Below are 19,216 nucleotides of genomic sequence, written 5' to 3' on the forward strand. Positions count from 1 at the left end.
GAGACATCAGAGAAACTGGGGTGCCGCCCGAGGATGCATGTCCATGGCCACAGAGGCTCTCCGATTTCCCTGGTGCTGCATCACTGAGGGCAACGGCAAGCCCAGTCTTGGGTACCACTTGCCTTTTTAAAATTGCCCACAGTTGCGTGTTCCTGCTTTCAGGATGCTTCCAGTGCCTGTAATTGGGTACTGGACTCGCACCCAGGCCAATTAATGAGTTTGCATTTACAAATAGCACGCAGCACGGGGATCGAAACCTGACAATGTTCCAGGCGTCTGGTTCCCAACCCCAGGATGCAAATTCAGCCACATTTCTCATCTAAACTGCATGCGCAGTGTCAAAACTACTCGCGCTGCAGCTGAGATGTGAAGGGAGAAGGTGCAGAAAGAACCAAGAGGACACCCAAAATTTAACTCTTGGCATTTTGCAACTTATAATCGTCAGTCAGTATACAAAACTATCTAGAAAACTAAAAAGTAAACCATGTACAGAGCATCAGTACGCAGCATCTGCTCACACAAAATTAAGAAAACAATTTACATTTATAAACCTTTTATTAGAATGTTCCTTTCAACACAGCAACAGCAGGCATTAATATAGCCCTTTTAATGTAGAAAAATGATTCAAGACAATTCACAGTGGCAATGTTGGACAAAAATGGTTGCAAACCAAAGGAGGAGATATTTAACCCTGAGCTTCTGACCACATTTCCATACCATCAGTAAGGCTGCCTATTTCCACCTCCAAAACATCACCCGATACAGCCCCTGCCTCAGCTCATCTGCTACTAAAACCTTCATCCATGCTTTTGTTACGTTTAGATTTGACTATTCCAATGCATTCCTGGCCAGCTCCACGATCTACCCTCAATAAACTTGAGGTCCTCCAAAACTCTGGTCCCCCATATCCTAACTCACACCCAAGTCCCATTCATCCATCGACCCTGTGTTTGCTCACCTACATTGGTTCCTGGTTCTCATCCTTGTTTTCAAATCCCTCCAAGGCCTTGTCCCTCCATACCTCTGTAATCTCCTCCAACCTCACAACCCTTCAAGATTTCTGTGCTCCTCTAATTCTGGCATCTCCGATTTTAATTGCTTCACCATTGGTGGCCGTATCTTTAAGCTGCCTGGGCCGTAAGCTTTGGAATTACCCCCCTGCCCCGAACATCTCTGCCTCTCTAACTTTCTTTCCTCCTTTTAAACTTCTCCTTAAAATCTATGTCTTTGACCAAGCTTTTGCTCAGCTGCCCTAATACCTCCTTATGTGGCTCAGTATCAAATTTTGCTTTGTAACGCTCCTTAAAGCACCTTGGGATGTTTTGCTGTGTTAAAGACACTATATAAATGCAGGTAGTTGTTAATGATGCCAGCATTAAGAAATAGGGCTGATCTCTCAGGGGAAAGAAATAGCATTTGCTGAGGCCGGGATTGGAGCATCAGACTGGTTTTTTGCTGAGTAGGAGAAAGGACAGCAGAAGTGATACCACCAGGGGAGCTGAGGAATCAGCAGCTGAGTTGGAGACAAACTCTGCAGTTCCAGTACTGATGTGAATGCTGGAGGATAGCAGAAGAAATGCTGCCATCAGTACTGGGAGGTGTGATTTCAATGTGGCAAGTTTACATAGTAAAATCCTGTTATGAATGTGGACATCGACTTGACATCGTGGAGTCAATTGGTGCAAGCAGGAGGTGTGTGCAGATGCTAGATTTTTTCATACATTGTACTATGGCATAAAAAAACTTTATAACTATTCTCCCTTATGTTTTAGAGTTGTGACAGAGATCATTTTTGGAAACTAAGGCTGGAATTCTACGTTTCCTGAGAGCAGGCTGGGAGGCGGGGGTGGGGGGGTTGCATAAAATCAAGTGAGAGATGGGGGGGGTGCACCGTTACCATCACCTACTTGTCCCCCCTGCTATTATACCAAGGCCGGGAGGTGGCAAACAGCCCACCTGTCTCAGGCCAGTTGAGGCCCTTAAGTGGCCAATATATCTTACCAGCGGTGGTATTTCAGTAATACCTGGTGGCCTCCTTCTGTGGTGGGGATTGGGGCCCTCCATAATCTGGCACGCTGAGCCCAACAGAGGGCCTCCCCAGCAGCACGGGCCTCCTTCGCTAAAACCCCTCCCCCCTGCCCTGCCCTGCCCTCCAGTCCGCGCCGCACCCCCCTCAAGGTTTGGCCAGTTGTCACTGGTTAGGCCCGATACCCACTTACCTTCCTGAAGGGTGACATCCATTGTCCTCTTCTTGCTGGGTGCATTTCCAGCATTGGCCACCAGTCCTGGTGGCATTCGAGGGACTAAAGAGCTATGGGCCTTCTGGAATGGCCGGCAGCTCGTGGAGGCGAACCTTCCTGCCTCAGAGGGGCATAACCCCCAACTGAAGCCAATTAAGGACCTGGGCCATGCAAAATTCCAACATGGCTTCCAGGCCCGGTGAGGGCGGGCTTGCCCCCAACTTTTCAGCTGGCGGGCAGGGCGAGCGCCTCAATGTAAAATTCCAGCCTAAGTGGACGTGTGGACTGATTGGAAAGGACCATGCAGAATCTCTGTTTTCATGTCTATTCTGACCTGGACAAATTAACACACAGTACAGGTTTTGGAAATTATGCAAGGTCCCTCAGTGACCTGCTGATGAAGCAGGATTATGCTCATGTGCAGTATATTTTTCACCAATCCCTTAATTGACATTTCGGAATCCATTGACTGCAGTCAACATTAGCTTTGCTGGGAATAGCATATTAATTATGCTCATTTTGTTAGACATCAAAAGCAATGAATCTTCCCTTCAGCTCTTGGATTTAGATAATGAAAAGCTATGATCATTAAATACGAAAACATTTGAATTGGTGCTCATATAGTGGAATGAATACAAAATGTTGAACTGTCTGTTTATATTTAGAATTGAAACTCTTTTTAAAAAAAAAAAAAAAAAAATACCTTGTTCAAATGAAAGTGTCTTGTATGTTGGCAAAAGTGTTCCTTTTGCGTGCTACCAGTTTTCACAGATAATGTTCTGCTTGATAGTGGTTCTGGTTTAATTTATAGTGAAACATCGAGAGCTGGATCTCTTTCATGTGTATATGTACTTTACGTATAAAGAATGCCAAGAATGAAAAAGTGTCACTTCTTTTTTTGTTGTATTAAACAAAATTCACATACATTGTTCTTACCTATAAATATATCTTAATGTGTCTATAGAAAATGCTGGAAATACTCAGCAGGTCAGGCAGCATCTGTAGAGAGAGAAACAGAATTAACTTTTCAAGTCAATGACCTTTCATCAGAACTGGAAAGTGTTTGAGATGTAACAGACTTTAAATAATTACAAAGGGAGGGAAGGCCAAAAGGGTTGAAGGCAGGAAAGATCAAATAACAATGTAAAGGTAAAAGTGATGGTAATGGGACAAGTAAAGAAACAAAAGATGAGTTGAAAGTACCTGTCAATAGCAACCGCAGAATCATTACCAGCACCTACTGCCTGAAGAAAAAGATGTGCTTCTGGTCTGAAATTCTTGAATTCACTGTTGTTGAAATTGTTGAACCCGAAGGTTATAAAGTGCTTAATCAAAAGATAAGGATGTTGTTATCGGGCCAGAGACAGAGAAGTCAGAATAGGAATGAGATAACGAATTAAAATGACAAGCAAGTGAAATCTCAGGGCCATCTTTGCGGGCTGGACAGAGGTGGGCTGCAATGTAATCATCCAATCTGTGTTTCGTCTCTGTAGAGGAGACCACATCATGAGCAGTGAATAAATCACCATTTCACCTGGAAGGAGTGTTTGATGCCCTGGAGACGGGCAAGGGAGGAGGTGAAAGGGGTAGGTAATGCATCTCTTGCACTTCCATCGGCAGGTGTTGTGGGAAGAAGAGTAGGAGTTAGGGGTGTTTGAAGACTGAATCAGGGTATTGTGCAAGAAATGGTTCCTTTGAAAGGGGAGGGGAAGATGTGTTTGCTGGCAGAAAATTGGTAGTAATGGTGGAGGATGATCCATTGACAGTAGAGGCTGGTGGGGCAGAAGATGAGGACAAGGGAAATCCAATTGTGGTTCTGAGATAGTGGGGAAGGGTGAGGGCAGAAGTGCAGAAATGGGACAGACATGGCCAAGGGCCCTGTCAAGCATGGTGGAGGGCAGTCCTCGGTTGGGGAAAAAGGAAGACCTATCAGAAGCACTGGTATGGAAAGTGGCATTGTCTGAACAGATGTGACCGAGATGGAGAAACTGAGAGAATGAGCCCTTAAAAAAAAAATAGAGGTGCCATTACACTGCTGGGTGTATTCTATAGGCCATCAATTGTGGCATATGTTACAACCAGGTGAGAAAGGTGGCTAGGGGTCAGTTATTATCTTCACATGGTCTTATTGTAACAGGGTTTTATTTTAAACACACTGTGTTTTGAGCTCCCCCTTTGTGAATCCTTGTTCACAGCTTTCCAATGATAAAGCAAAGAAATGAGAACCAACAGGCTTTCTGTGGTTTAAAGAAGAAAGATGAAATTTATTAAACCTTAAACTTAAACTCTAATACGGGTTAACGCCTATGAATATACGATGCGCCTACACTAGCATGCACACACGATACACACATGCAAATAGGGACAGAAAAGAGCTGAAGAAAAGATAAGTAGAACAGTTTGAGGCAATATCTTGTTACTGTTTCTCGAGCTTACTGTAGTCATTGATTGAAGATATGGTCTAGTGTTTTGTTGGGGCCCAGTATTCTTCGTAAACCTTGTTCACGTAGGAGACTTTTCTCTCTCTGAATTTATGTATCTTCACAAGATTCAGTTCCATGGGAAAGAGATGGAGGCAGGCAGACAGGGGAGGAGATGTTCTCAGTCCATGAGCACATGGCTTTCTCATTTCAAAATCTGTTTTTCCAGTTTAAAACTCCCCTAGTTGTCCAGCAGGTAGTCATGTGACTGACCTGGTTTGACTAGGTCTCTTCTGTGTATTGGGGCAGGGACTGGTTCCCTTTGTTTCAACATTGTCTGGGACTATGTAAATGTCTTTCTAGTCTGGGGCTTGCAATTTTCTTTAAGTTTTAATGTTCTTGTGGCAAACATCATGTGTGTCTCAGTCTTGGCAGGTGGGGGGTTTGCATGACAAATAGATATAGAGGAACAAATTTGCTGGAAGGATGTTTCCCCTGATTGGGGGCTGGTTGGTCTAGAACCAGGGGATACAGTCTCAGAATAAGAGGTGGGTCTTTTAGGACTGAGATGAGGAGGTATTTCTTCGCTCAGAGGGTAGCGAATCTTTGGAATTCTCTACCCTAGAGGGTTGCAGAGGCTCATTCAAGACAGAGATTTCTAGATATTAAAGATATGAAGGGATATGGGGATAGTGCAGGAAAATGGCGTTGAGGTAGAGGATCAGCCATGATCTAGTTGAATGGCCGAGCAGGCTATAGGGGCTGAATGGCTACCCTGCTCCTATTTCCTATGTTTCTATGTAGTGTGAACCGTGAAAGGATGGTCAATGTGGCTCAGTTGGTTGCGCACTCACCTCTGAATCACAAGGTTGTGGGTTCATGTCCTAGGAATTGAGCACAAACATCAAGGCTCACTATTCAGTACAGTAGTGAGGGAGTACTGCACTGGTGAAGGTGGCATCTCAGGTGGATACAAAAGATCCCATGGCATGATTTTGGGGTGTTATCTTTGCTGTCCTGGTCAATATTTATCCCTCAATCAACATCACTAAAAGATATAGGTTATCTGGCCATTAACACATTGCTGTTCGTGGGAGCTTGCTGCGTGCTTGCTCTCCTACATTAGAACAGTGACTACACTTCAAAAAGTACGTTATTGGTTGTCAAGCTCTTTGGAACATCCTGAGGTTGCAAAAGACACTATATAAATGCAAGTTTTTTTAATGTAATGGAAGAAGAGGGGATCTGATCAGGACTGGAACAAAAAGGTTCTACAAAAAGGCAAGCATAGCTGGAGCCCATACAGGTTCCCATAGCGACACCTTTTATTTGGAAGAGGTGAGTGGATTAAAAGGAGAAGTTGTTAAATTTAAGAAGTGCTGAGTATTTCCAGCATTTTCTGTTTTTGTTTCAGGTTTCCAGCATCTGTAGTATTTTGCTTTGTTTGAGTGAGGAGAGCTGTTTCTTTGTAGAGGGTTGTTTGAGCATGCAATGCTTTGCCATAGTGAGTGGTTTAGGCTGAGACCATTGCATCTTTTAAGGAAATATTAAAGAAATGGAGCAAAGGATAGTACAAAGACATGGGGAGATAGTAGGGCAATGGAAATAGTTTTGGATCGCTCTTACAATGAGCTGCTACAGGCACAATGAGTCAAATTGCCTCTTTCTATAGTTAAACTTGTATGTGTCTACTGTAGAGTTACAGTAAAGTATTAGTACTGTATTCGTCTTTACTACTTTGGCAAAATGACCCTCCTTTTTCTTCCTCAGTTATTCACTTGATAAATTATACCCTTCCCACTTCCCCTGCCTTGCTTAGGGTCTATAGTTCTTGTTGATGCCATAGCACTGCCAGTGAGGTTTCTCCAGTTGTCGAATCCCAGAGTTCTCTTACCTGTACACGTGTTGGTCTTAGTTTGGCTCTGGCTACATTCAAAGTATGCAGTAAAGGCATTTCTTTGTCCAGGTCTTGCACCAAGATCACATGCAGCAAGACCTGACAACAACCAGGCTTGGATTGATAAGTGGCAAGTAATGTTTGTGCCATATAAGTGCCAGACAATGACCATTTCAACAAGAAAGAGTCCACCCACCTCCCCTTGACACTAAATTACTATCACTGAAACCCCACCATCAACATCCTGGGAGTCACCGTTGACTAGAAACTTAACTGACCCAGCCAAATAAATGTTGTGGCTTCTCGAACAGGTCAGAGGCTGGGTATTCACCTTCTGACTCCCAAAGTCTGTCCATCATCTACAAGTCACAAATCAGGAGTATGATGGAACACACTCCGCTAGCCTGGATGGGTGCAGCTCCAACGACATTCAGGTAGCTTGACAGCATCCAGGACAAAGCAGTCCGCTTGGTCGTTCACCACCTTAAGCATGGATTCCCTTTACTACTGTGTTTGCAATGTGTACCATAAGAAGGCTTCTTCAACAGCACCTTCCAAACCTCTGACCTCGACCACCCAGAAGGACAAGAACAGCAGATGAATAGCAAGGCAGCCACCTCCAAGTTCTTCAAGTTACATCATCTTGATTTAGACATGTAACGTTCATTCATTGTCACTGGGTCAAAGTCCTGGAACTTCCTGCCTCACAAACTGTGGGAGTACTTACATGGACGATTGTGGTTCCTCGCAACTGTCCCCCCCCCCCCCCCGTGAAGGGCAGCTAGGGATGGGTCATAAATGCTGGCATAGCTGACTATACCCATCTCACAAGATTGAATAATAAAAAATGACCAACTCTAGCTACAATGCTAAAGGGTAGCATGAAATCACATTAGAAATATTGCTCTCTAGCCCAGAGGCAGTTGTCAATTATCTTTCGTGTACCAGCACTGTTAATTTTTTTTGCTGGCTTAAGCTGTGTAAAATGTTGAAGAAAATGGGCAGAATTTTGACACAGAGGCGGGCGCGCTGGCAATTTCACGCAGGAGGATATTGTGGCAGTAGTTTGTCGTATTGCCAACTCTGCGTGATTTTTCCGGTGGTGGCTTCTTGGGGAAGACAGCCTCCACCCGGTAGCTGCGGACAGACAATTAGGGTGATCGAGCAGGCAATTGAGAAGTCGTTTGACACAGCTTTGTCAGAGGCGCACAGGCCCCACGCTGTGTCAGATGAGGCAGCTGCACGCAGGAAGCCTTGACTAAAGTAACAGACATTAAATCCTCTGCATAATAGGAGGAATCAGCAAACAGGAGCTCATGCATAGCCACTGACATGCCATAGTGTAAGCAGGGCTCTTGGGAGTTCTGAATGAGAAGGTGGGTATTAGAGCAGGGCTCATTCTGGGTCACTGCAAGATGCAGGGGAAATTTGGTAACTGAGGTCCTAGTGATTGAAGCTGTATCTAGACATGCTGCCACCTACACAGAGGTTGGATGGAGCAGTGGGGAGCAACAGTGACAGCATCAACAAAGGCAGTTCCCGCCTCTAGCCACAGTGCTACAGGGTATCATGAAATCACCTTACCAATATCACCCTCTAGCCCAGAGGCAGTTGTCAATTATCTTGCACGTACAAAAGATCCTTATTGTACCAGCACTGTTAATTTATTTTGCTGACTTAAATTGTGTAAAATGTTGAATAAAATGGGCAGCATTTTGTCACAGAGGCGGGTTCGGAGGCGGACACGCTGGCAATTTCAGGCAGGAGGATATTGTGGCAGTAGTCTGACGGGGCAGGAGGGGGATAGAAGGCAATGCCCGCAGCATCGAGTGTATTCTCAAAGGATCAGCTTCCTTAAAATGTCGGAGCAGCAATGCTGCTGGTGATTGCGCCTGCTGAGGCAGATGGTTGCTGATCTGCACACTGTCCTGGAGGAGGACCTTAGGTTGCAGGATGGACACCCACTACCAGCAGCTATAAAGGTGATAGTCGCCTTGAATGTTTTAGCCTCTGGCTCGTTTCAGGGGTCAGCGGCGGACCTGTGTGAGATCTCACAGGATAGCCAGAGTAGCATCAGATGGATGCCCTGTATGAGAGGGCATCGGACTTCATTATCTTCATCACAGATATGGCCATTAAGGCACAGAGGGCCGTGGGTTTGCCTTCATAGTACGATTCCCTCAAGTTCAAGGTGTGATGGACTGCCAACAGGGTCCCGGTGGCACAGCCCACTGTTTTCATCAACAGGAAGACCTTCAACGTTCAGCTGGTGTGTGACCATCATAAGCATTTCCTTCAGGTGTGTGCTACGTTTCCTGGCAACTGTCATGATGCATTCATTCTCAGGCAGTCGTAGGTTCCGCAGCTGTTCAGGACACCAGACAGCCTCCCTGGATAGCACCTGGCTGATGAGAGATGGCTGCTGACACCTGTGTGAAATCCCACAATGGACACAAATGAGCAGTACAACCACTGTCACCTCACTGCAATGGCCTCCATTGAGCAGGCCATCAGACTCCTTAAGATGTAGTTCTGGTGCCTTGAGTGGTTGGGAATTGAACCTGTGCTGTTGGAGTTCTTTTGATCCACGTGGAAGTCATCTAGCTAACTGGCCCCCTGCCTTTGCCCACTATCCCTTAAAATCTTTGATTAAGAAAAATGCAACAACCTCAGGTTTAAAATTAACAATTAACATCACATCAACCGCAATTTGTGGAAGAAAGTTCTAAACTTCTACCACCCTTTGCATGTAGATGGCCTGAAAGATTTGACTCTAATTTTTAGGCTATGTCTCCTAGTCCAAAACTCCCCAGCCAGCAGAAATAGTTTCTCTTTATCTACCCTATCGGTTCTCTTTAATCTTGACAACCGAGGTCAAATCATCCCCTAACCTTCTAAATTCCAGACTTAGTTTGTGGAATCTCTTGTAATTTAACCTGTGGAGTTCCGATATCATTCTGGTAAATATACGTTGCAGTTACTCCAAGACCAATTTATCCTTCCTAAGGTATGGTACCGGAACTGAATACAGTACTCCAGGGTCTGGATTTTGTGCTGGAGCTGGTGCTCCCTGCGCCGGGCTGAAAAGGCAGGAGGAACCATGCCTCGACATTTTCAGGCCCGCTCCTGCCGCCGGAGCAATCCTCCGGTTTTTTAGCTTCTATATTTCATGAGCCAGGATCCCCATCCCTTTAAGGCCGGGAGCTCAGTAGTATTGGCAGCGCCACTTGGAGCGGTGGGCACTGCCGATACTGCAATGGTCTCAGACCCAGGCCCACTGCTGGAACCCTTTAAATGAGGCAGGGTCACCAGGGCCAGTCTAGAAGGTCCCGGTGAGTGGGATCTGGGGGTGTTGTACACTCCAGTCGGAAGGGGGTTCCGGGGGGTGGGGAGACGTGGTTCCTGGTGCCCATGAAGGAGGGAACCATCCCCCAACCCAGCAGGATGAGCGCCTCATGTTACAAGGCATCCTCCCCGCATGGCAGAGGCACCCCCTGCTGCTGGTAAGATCCCAGCAGCGACCGGAAGAGACCCTTAATTGGCTGTTAATAGGCCACTTAAGGGCCTCAGTTGGCCTCTAGATGGGAAGACTGTTGCCAGCCTATCCTGCCCCGGGAAGATCGCTTGACGACGGGCCCTTTGCTTCCGCCATGCCTCCCGCCACCTGTCGCAATACTCCGTGCCCCTCCGCCGCCTCTGACCCTGCCTCGGGGGCCACACAAAATCTCCGCCCAGGTGTGATCTAACTAGGGTTTTGTATAGCTAAAGCATAACTTCTCGTGCCTTATATTCTAACCCTCTAGATTTAAAGCCCAGTATTCCATTAGTTTTGTTTTATATTTTCTGTACCTGTCCATGACATTTTAATGATCTATGTACGTGGACTCTTAAGTTCCTTTGGATCTACTGTTTCCAGCTTTTTGCCATTTAGAAAGTATTCTTATCTACCCTTTTTAGGTCTAAAGTAAATGACCTCACACTTGCCTACATTTTTTTTTTAAAGATACAGCACTGAAACAGGCCCTTCGGCCCTCCGAGTCTGTGCTGACGAACAATCACCCATTTATACTAATCCTACATTAATCCCATATGCCCTACCACATTCCCACCATTCTCCGACCACCTACCTACACTAGGGGCAATTTACAATGGCCAATTTATCTATCAACCTGCAAATCTTTGGCTGTGGGGGGAAACCGGAGCACCCGGCGAAAACCCACGCGATCACAGTGAGAACTTGCAAACTCCGCATAGGCAGTAACCAGAACTGAACCCGGGTCACTGGAGCTGTGAGGCTGAGGTGCTAACCACTGCGCCGCCCAATTGAAATCCATTTGCCACAGTTTTGCCCATTCACTTAATCCATTAATATCTCAATGTAATTTTATGCTTCCATCTATACAGCTTGCAATGCTGCCTGTCTTTATGATGTTAGACTGTCAGTTGTGGCTCAGTGGGTAGCATGCTTGCCTCCAAGAAACTGATTTCTGAGTATGGGAGAGGCCTGTGGGCTTCACTTTCCTTTCAATCCTTTCATTCTTTTATCTGCATTGACATTTTCCAAGGGGATGCAGCCTTGTGATTTCTGAGCCTTTCTCCAATAAAGGTTCTTTCCGTTGTATCATCCATTACATTTTCCGGCATGGAACCGATGGGCTGAATGGTCTCCTTCGGTGCCATAAATGACTCTATCTGTCACATTTACATGCAAACAGAGACATGGGCCAGAATTTTACATTCCCCCTTCCGCACCCCCCCCCCCCCTCCCCCCCCCACCCCACTGGGAGCGGGCTTGGAGGCATGGTGGGGCCGGGGGGGTGGGTGTAAAATCGACTGGGAGGCAGGGGTGCCATGCCTGTTGTCTACCTACCTCAGTTGCTATTTTACCAGTGGTGGGGAAGCTGGCAAACAGCCCATCCGCCACAGGCCAGTTGAGGTCCTAAAGTGGCCAATTCCTTGACACATAAGGGCCCCCTCCCGCTGCCACTGGTATTTTACCAGCAGCGGATGGGACTTCAGCACCAGAGGAGGCTGTCCAGTAATACCTCGTGGCTCCCTTGCAGGCTGGAGGAGGGGAGGGGGGGGGGGCGCTTCTGATCGGGAACTCTGTGCCCTACAAAGGGCCCGCCCACCCCTGCTAAAACTACCCCACCTGCCCTGATCTCCAACTCCCACCACCACCGCCCCTCCCCCACCTCACCGGGGCCCAGCCGCTTGTCCTCAGCAAGGCCCAAACCCCCACTTACCTTTTTGAAGGGCGATATTTATCATCTTCTTCTTGATGGGTGCAGTCCCAGCAGTTCCACCGCTTCCAGTGACGCTGCTGGGAATGAAGAGTTGCTGGTCCTCTGATTGGCTGGCAGCTCTTGGAGGTGGTTCTTCCTATCTCAGAAGGGCAAAAGTCCTGACTGAGACCAATTAAGGGCCTGGCCGCACAATTGCAACCAGGCCCAGCAAAGGCAGGCCCTCCCCTGAATTTTCAGCTGGTGGGCGGGGCTACCTCCACAATGTAAAATTTCGGCTATAGTCTCGATATGTAGGATGAAGGAGTACAGGCAGAATGACATCTGAATTCTGTCCTATGTGCCAGCTTGACTGAATTTACATTTGAAGGTCTTTGAAGGTGTCAGTTGGCAGCACTATTTCCCCTGGGTTCAAGTTGCACTTCAGGATCTCAACATGTATGGGGGAAGTGCTGTTGGAGGCTCAATTAAGAACCCTATAATAGATAAAATGTTCATCTTTTTACTGTTTGGGAGTCTTCAGTGAAAGTAAAGTAATTCATGCAATGATGTATGCAACAGTGACTCCATTCCAAATTTATTGCATGCCATCTTTGAGATGTTTAAGAAATTTCAGAAGTTGTTCTATAAATGTAGGTTCTTTATCATTCTTCTTTCTGTAGGTATAATGGTAACAATGTAGAGAAGCTGGTGACACTTGAAGTTACTTGAGTGTAAATTACTTTGAAGTTCAAGGAATTTCTTTGAAGAAATTGAACAAGTTAAACGTTTAAGTTTTCACAATTTGGTACACGATGGACTAACCACTGGTCATAGTTGTATTTCTCTTTCTGGGATTTTGTGAATTGCCACTGTACCACACTGACACATGATAACAATCAAAGATGATAATTACATGAAGCTTTGAGATTAGTCACACTTTAATGGTGCAGTACTCTCATCTGTTATTAGCTAACTCATGAGCAACCTTGACTAATGCAGAGCTTCTTGGGCCTCCCAATTTTGTACTTGGCAAAGGAGCAGACTCCTTTTTTATCTTTGTTTAACCTCTGTCTCTAAATTATCACATTGCTTGTCTGACATCCTGTACTGAATGAGCAAAGATTTCCTCCAAATGAATATTGAGAAAACGGAAGCATTGTCTTCAGCCCCGCCACATATCTAGCACAAAGGAAGATGTTTGTGATTGTTGGAGGCCAATCATCTCAGCCCCAGGTCATCGCTGCAGAGGTTCCTCAGTGTGGTGTCCTAAGCACAATCATCTTCAGTTGCTTCATCAATGACCTTACTTCCATCATAAGGTCAGAATGCTGATGCTCACTGATGATTGCACTGTCTTCAGTTCAACTTGCAACTCCTCACATAATAAGCTGTTTGTACATGCATGCAGCAAGACCTGGATAACATTCAGGCTTGGGTTGTTAAATAGTAAGTAACATTCGTGCTACACATGTGCCAGGGAACGATCATTGCCAACAAGAGATAATTAACTACCACCCCTCAACGGCATTACCATCCCCCACCATCAACGTCCTAGAGGTTACCATTGACCAGAAACTTAACTGGACCAGCACATAAATACTGTGGCTACAACTCAGAGGTTGGGAATTCTGCAGTATCTCACCTCCTGACTCCCCAAAGCATGTCCACCATTTACAAGGCACAAGTCAGGAATATGATAAAATACTCCCCAATTGCCTGCATGAGTGCAGATCCAACAACACTCAAGAAGCTTGACACCATCCAGGACAAAACAGCCCCTTGATTGGGACCCAATCCACCACCTTAAACATTCACTGCCTCCACCACTAGCATAGTGGCTGTAGTGCGTACCATTTACAAGGTGCATTGCAGAAACTTTCCCCCTTCCAAACCTGTGATTTCTACCACCTAGAAAAATAAAGGCAGCAAATGCATGGGAACACCACCACCTGAACGAACGTTCCTCTCCTGGTCACACAGTATCTTGACTTGGAAAAATATCACCATTCCTTCACTATCGCTGGGTCAAAATCCTGGAACTCCCTCCCTAACAGCACTATGGGTATATCAAAACCAGATGGATTGCAGCGATTCAAGAAAACAGCTCACCATCAGCTTCACGAGGCAAATTAGAGTTGGGTATAAATACTAAATTTGCCAGCAATGCCCACATCCCATGAATGGATTAAAAAAAAACTCTGTTCCCTAGTCACCAACTCCATCCCTCTCCCTGGCAACTGTTTGAGGCTGAATCAGACTGTTCACAATCTTTGTGCCATATTTGACTCTCCGATGAGCTTCTGATCATATACCTGCGTCATCATTAAGAACGTCTATTTCCACCTCTGTAACAATGCCCAACTCTGCCCCTGCCATCTCTCATCTGGTGCTGAAACTCTCATCCATGCCTTTGTTCCCTCTAGGCTTGATTATTCCAATGTACTCCTGGCCAGCCTTCCATTTTCTACCCTGAATAAACTTAAGGTCATCCAAAACTTGGCTGCCTGTGTCCTACCTCGTACCAAGACCTGTTCACCAGTCACCCCGGTCTACATTGCCTACTGGTTAAGCAATGCCTCGATTTTAAAATTCTCATCCTTGTTTTCAAATCCCTCAATGGCCTCATCTTTCCCTATCTCGAAAACCTCCTGCAGCCCTACAGTACTCCGAGATATCTTTGCTCCTTCACTTCTGGCCTCTTGCACATCCCTAATTTTAATCACTGCACCATTGGTGACCATACCTTCAGCTGCCAAGGTCCTAAGTTCTGGAATTTCCTCCCTAAACCTCTCCACCTCTCTCTCCTCTTTTAAGATGCTCCTTAAAACCTACCTCTTCGAGCAAGCTTTTGGTCACTTGCCCTGATATCTTGTTTTGTAGCACTGTGTCAAATTTTGTTTGATAATGCTCCTCTGAAACACCTTGGGATGTTTTACTATTATAAGTGCTATATAGATACTGGTTGCCTACTGCACCTGGTATTCCCAGGCAGTCTCCCATCCAAGTACTAACCAGGCCTGAGTCTGCTTAGCTTCCGAGATCAGATGTTTTCAGACTAGTATGGCCTTAGCCATACGAGCCATAGCCGCGAGTCGAAGAAACTTAGCAGTTGGCAAGAAAAAAGATAGAAGCGCAAGGGGAGAGCCAAATGTGTCACAGCCCCGACAAACAAATTTTTCTGCAGCACCTGTGGAAGGGCCTGTCACTCTAGAATTGGCCTTTATAGCCACTCCAGGCGCTGCTCCACACACCACTGACCACCTCCAGGTGCTTACCCATTGTCTCTCGAGATAAGGAGGCTAAAAAAGATACTGGTTATTGCTATTTCTTTTAAAATATATATAATCAAAAAATAAATTCCTAGTTTTGTCTCAATGGGCTCTTTGTAACAGTTTCTATATCTGTTGGCCCATCTTTGCTTTGAGTTCCTTGACTGATTTAGAATAGTTTAATGGTGCAAATTAAGGACTTAACCTTTTGGGGATACTTGTCCATGTTCTGAATCAGCCACAACTCAAACAAAGGGAGTTCACAAATTGACACCAATGATCAATACTTACCCGATATAGAATACAGTCACTTGTCCACACACTCTGTTTATAAAGTGGTGCCTAAAGAAAACATATGACGCCACCATTTAAATTTTTTTAAAAACCTAGCACTATCTCTTACAAATACAATAAGTTGAGAGGGGAAGTGAAGAGGAAAATAAGACTGGAAAAGAGAGAATATGAGAATAGAATAGCAGTTAACGTAAAAGGGAACTCAAAAATCCTCTACCGGCATGTAAATCATAATCAGGTGGTAAGTGGGGGGCGGAGGGGGGGCTATTAGGGAGAAAGAGTGAAATGTATGCTTAGAGGTGCAGGGCAGGCTAGAATACTCATAGTACTTTGTATTGGTGTTTGTTATGGAAGAGGATGCTGACAAAATATTCGTAGAAGTGGCGATGGTAGAGATAATGGATGAGATGAAAATTGTCAGGCAGGATGCACTGGAAAGGTTGGCTATGCTTAGAGTGGATAACTGTGGGTGGGGAACTTCAATGTCCATCACCAAGAGTGGCTCGGTAGCACCACTACTGACTGAGCTGGCCATATATTGAAGGACATAAAGGCCAGACTGGGCCTGCAGCAGGTGGTGAGGGAACCAACAAGAGGGAAAAACCGACGAGACCTTGTCCTTACCAATCTACCTGTCACAGATGCATCTGTCAGTAACAGTATTGGTAGGAGTGACCACGCACAACTGACAATACCCTCCATTGTGTTGTGTGGCAGTACTGTCGTCCTAAGTGGGATAGATTCAGAACAGATCTGGCAGCTCACAACTGGGCATCCTTGAGGTGCGGTGAACGATCATCAACAGCAAAATTGTATTCAACCACAATCTTGAACCATATGACCCAGCATATCCCCCACTCTACCATTACTGTCAAGCCAAAGGATCAACCCTGGTTCAATGAGGAGTGCAGAAGAGCATGCCAGGAGCAGCACCAGGCATACCTAAAAATGGGGCATCAACCTGGTCAAGCTACAACACAGGAATACTTGCATGCCAAACAGCAGAAGCAGCAGGTGTTATGACCGAGGCGGGAGGTGTGCACTGTTTATTCTAGTTCCACTTCTCCACGGGTCACAACATGTATCTAAATCTTTTTACTACTTACCATTATGGTCAATCATAGACTCGATTTTTATCCCAGAATAAACACACCAACCAGGTTTCTTTAATATACAACAGAATTATTGGTTTATTATAAAACAAGTCTTAGCCAGTAATGAAGTAAAGCATAAACACACAGATTGAAATATTAAAGTTCCCTTTTTACCTTCGTCCCTCACACTCACACACACACACACACACACACACACACACACACACACACGTTAACCAGAAAAATAAAAGGATTCGCGTTTTAGAGCTCGATTACAAAAAACACTTGGGTTAAATACTTGCTAATTCTTGAAGAAGAAAGAGAAGATATGGAAAGATGTCCTTTGTTTTGGTTGGCGTTCCAAATCTTCCTAGAACAGTTATTTTTCAGATGACGTTGAAGATCAGTTTGGGTAGGCTTCCAGGAAATGCAGCAACAGAGGTTTCAGACACAGGCCTTGGAGGAGGAATGCAGCCACAGTCTCAGTGTGCTTCTTATACTTGCTTTTCAGCTCCTCAAGAGATGAAAAACTGGCAGACGTTTTCCACTCTGCTGGAACAGACTGAGTTGGGATGGTTTGTTCTTCTTGGCAAGTTTTCTCCAACTGTATTTTCAAACCATTGTCCATATCTCAACTCACTGTCCAAATCGATCATTAAGGAGGCTATAGCTGGGCACTTAGAAAAACTCAAGGTAATCGGGAATAGTCAGCATGGTTTTGTGAAAGGGAAATCATTTTTAACCAATTTATTGGAGTTCTTTGAAGGTGTAATATGCAATGTGGATAAAGGGGAGCCTGTTGACGTACTATACTTGGATTTCCAGAAGACATTTGACAAGGTGCCATATAAAAGGTTATTGTGCAAAGTAGGAACTCATGATGTCGGGGGTACATATTAGCAAGGATAGAAGATTGGCTGGCTGGCATAAAACAGAGAATATGCATAAATGGGCCCTTTTCTGATTGGCAGGATGTGACAAGTGGAGTTCCACAGGAGTCTGTGCTGGGGCCTCAACTTTTTACAATTTTTTTCAATGACTTAGGTGAGGGGAGCAATGGCATGATAGCTAAATTTGCAGATGACACAAAGATAGGTAGGAGAGTATGTTGTGAAGAGGACATAATGAGGTTACAGACTGATATAGATAGGTTGAGTGAGTGGGGGAAAAATCTGGCAGATGGAGTATAATGTGGGAAAATGTGAAGTTGTTCATTTTGGCAGGAAAAATAAAAAAGCAAAGTATTACTTGAACAGAGAACGACTGCAGAATTCTGAGGTGCAGAGGGATCTAGGTGTTCTAGTGCATGAGTCACAAAAAGTTAGTATGCAGGTACAGCAAGTAATAAAAAAGGCTAATGGAATGCTATCCTTTATTATGAAAGGAATTGAAAATAAAAGTAAGAATGTTATGCTTTAGCTGTCCAGGGCATTGGCGAGACTACATCTCGAATACTATGTGCAGTTTTGGTCTCCTTATTTACGGGTGGATGTAAATGTGTTGGAGGCGGTTCAAAGAAGGTTTACTAGATTGATATCTGGAATGAGCGGGTTGTCTTATGAGGAAAGGTTGGACAGACTGGACTTGTTTTCACTGGAGATTGGAAGAGTGAGGGGAGACTTGATTGAAGTTTATAAGATCCTGAACGGTCTTGACAAGGTGGATATGGAAAGGATGTTTCCTCTTGTGGGAGAGTCCAGAACTAGGGGGCACCGTTTTAAAATTAGGGGTCGTCCTTTTAGGACAGAGATGAGGAGAATTTTTTTCTGTTAAGAGGGTTTTGCGACTTTTGAACTCTGCCTCAGAAGGTAGTGGAGGCGGAGTCATTGAATATTTTTAAGGCGGAGGTAGATAGATTCTTAGGCAAGGGAATCAAAGGGTATTGGGGGTAGATGGGAGTGTGGAATTCGAGACATAATCTTATTGAATGACGAAGCAGGCTCGAGGGGCCGAATGGCGTACTTCTCCTAATTCGTATACTTGTAAAGCGAAACCATAAACAATGTCACAAGAGACAAGCATCCTGACCTCTATAATTCTTGACCTGTCACTTCTCTGCAAACATTTTTCCCCAAGTCAAAAACAAACCCCTGCTGGGTAATTGTCTGCAGACAAGTGCCTTCCGGTAATTGTTTTCAAGCTCAGTCCAAAAACCTTCTGGTGATCTCCATTTAAAAAAAGAGTTCCAGCGTCTATGGAATCTTTTCAGTTTTGAAATACAAATCTTTAAAATTTACCCAAAAAATGGAAGCACTTGTAACACACGCAAAAGACAGAGCTAATTTATTCCACAACCAACGGATGAGATCAAAGTTCTGCAGTCCTGCTACATCCAGTCGTGAATCGTGGTGGACAATTAGCAACTAACTGGAAGAGGAGTCTTCATAAATATCCCCATCCTCAATGAGGGAGGAGGCCAACACATTCGTGCAAAAGAAAAGGCTGAAGCAGTTGCGGCCATCTTCAGCCTGAAATGCCGAGTGGATGATCTATCTCGGCCTCCTTCTGAGATCCACAGCATCCATAGGTGACTAGATGTGTAGATGAGGGTAAAGCAGTTGATGTAGTCTAAATGAACTTCAGTAAGACTTTTGATAAGGTCCCACATGGGAGATTGATTAAGAAGGCAAGAACCCATAGGATCCAGGGCAATTTGGCAAATTGGATCCAAAATTGGTTTAGTGGCAGGAAACAGATAGGAAGAAACTTTTTCCCTTAGCGGAGGTGTCAGTAACCAGGGGGCATAGATTTAAGGTAGGAGGCAGGAGGTTTAGAGG

At 45.1% G+C, this 19,216-nt stretch overlaps 1 protein-coding gene and 1 pseudogene across 2 annotated transcripts in view; one reads left to right on the forward strand and one right to left on the reverse strand.

The window, feature by feature from the left end:
• The window catches only part of LOC137384353 (phosphatase and actin regulator 1-like), an 859,907-nt gene that overhangs the window by 106,303 nt on the left and 734,388 nt on the right, over nucleotides 1-19,216 (forward strand). The window lies entirely within an intron of this gene.
• Nucleotides 14,746-14,854, reverse strand: LOC137351905 (5S ribosomal RNA; annotated as a pseudogene).

The sequence above is a fragment of the Heterodontus francisci genome, chromosome 2 (assembly GCF_036365525.1).
Source record: "Heterodontus francisci isolate sHetFra1 chromosome 2, sHetFra1.hap1, whole genome shotgun sequence".
Classification (NCBI taxonomy): domain Eukaryota; kingdom Metazoa; phylum Chordata; class Chondrichthyes; order Heterodontiformes; family Heterodontidae; genus Heterodontus; species Heterodontus francisci.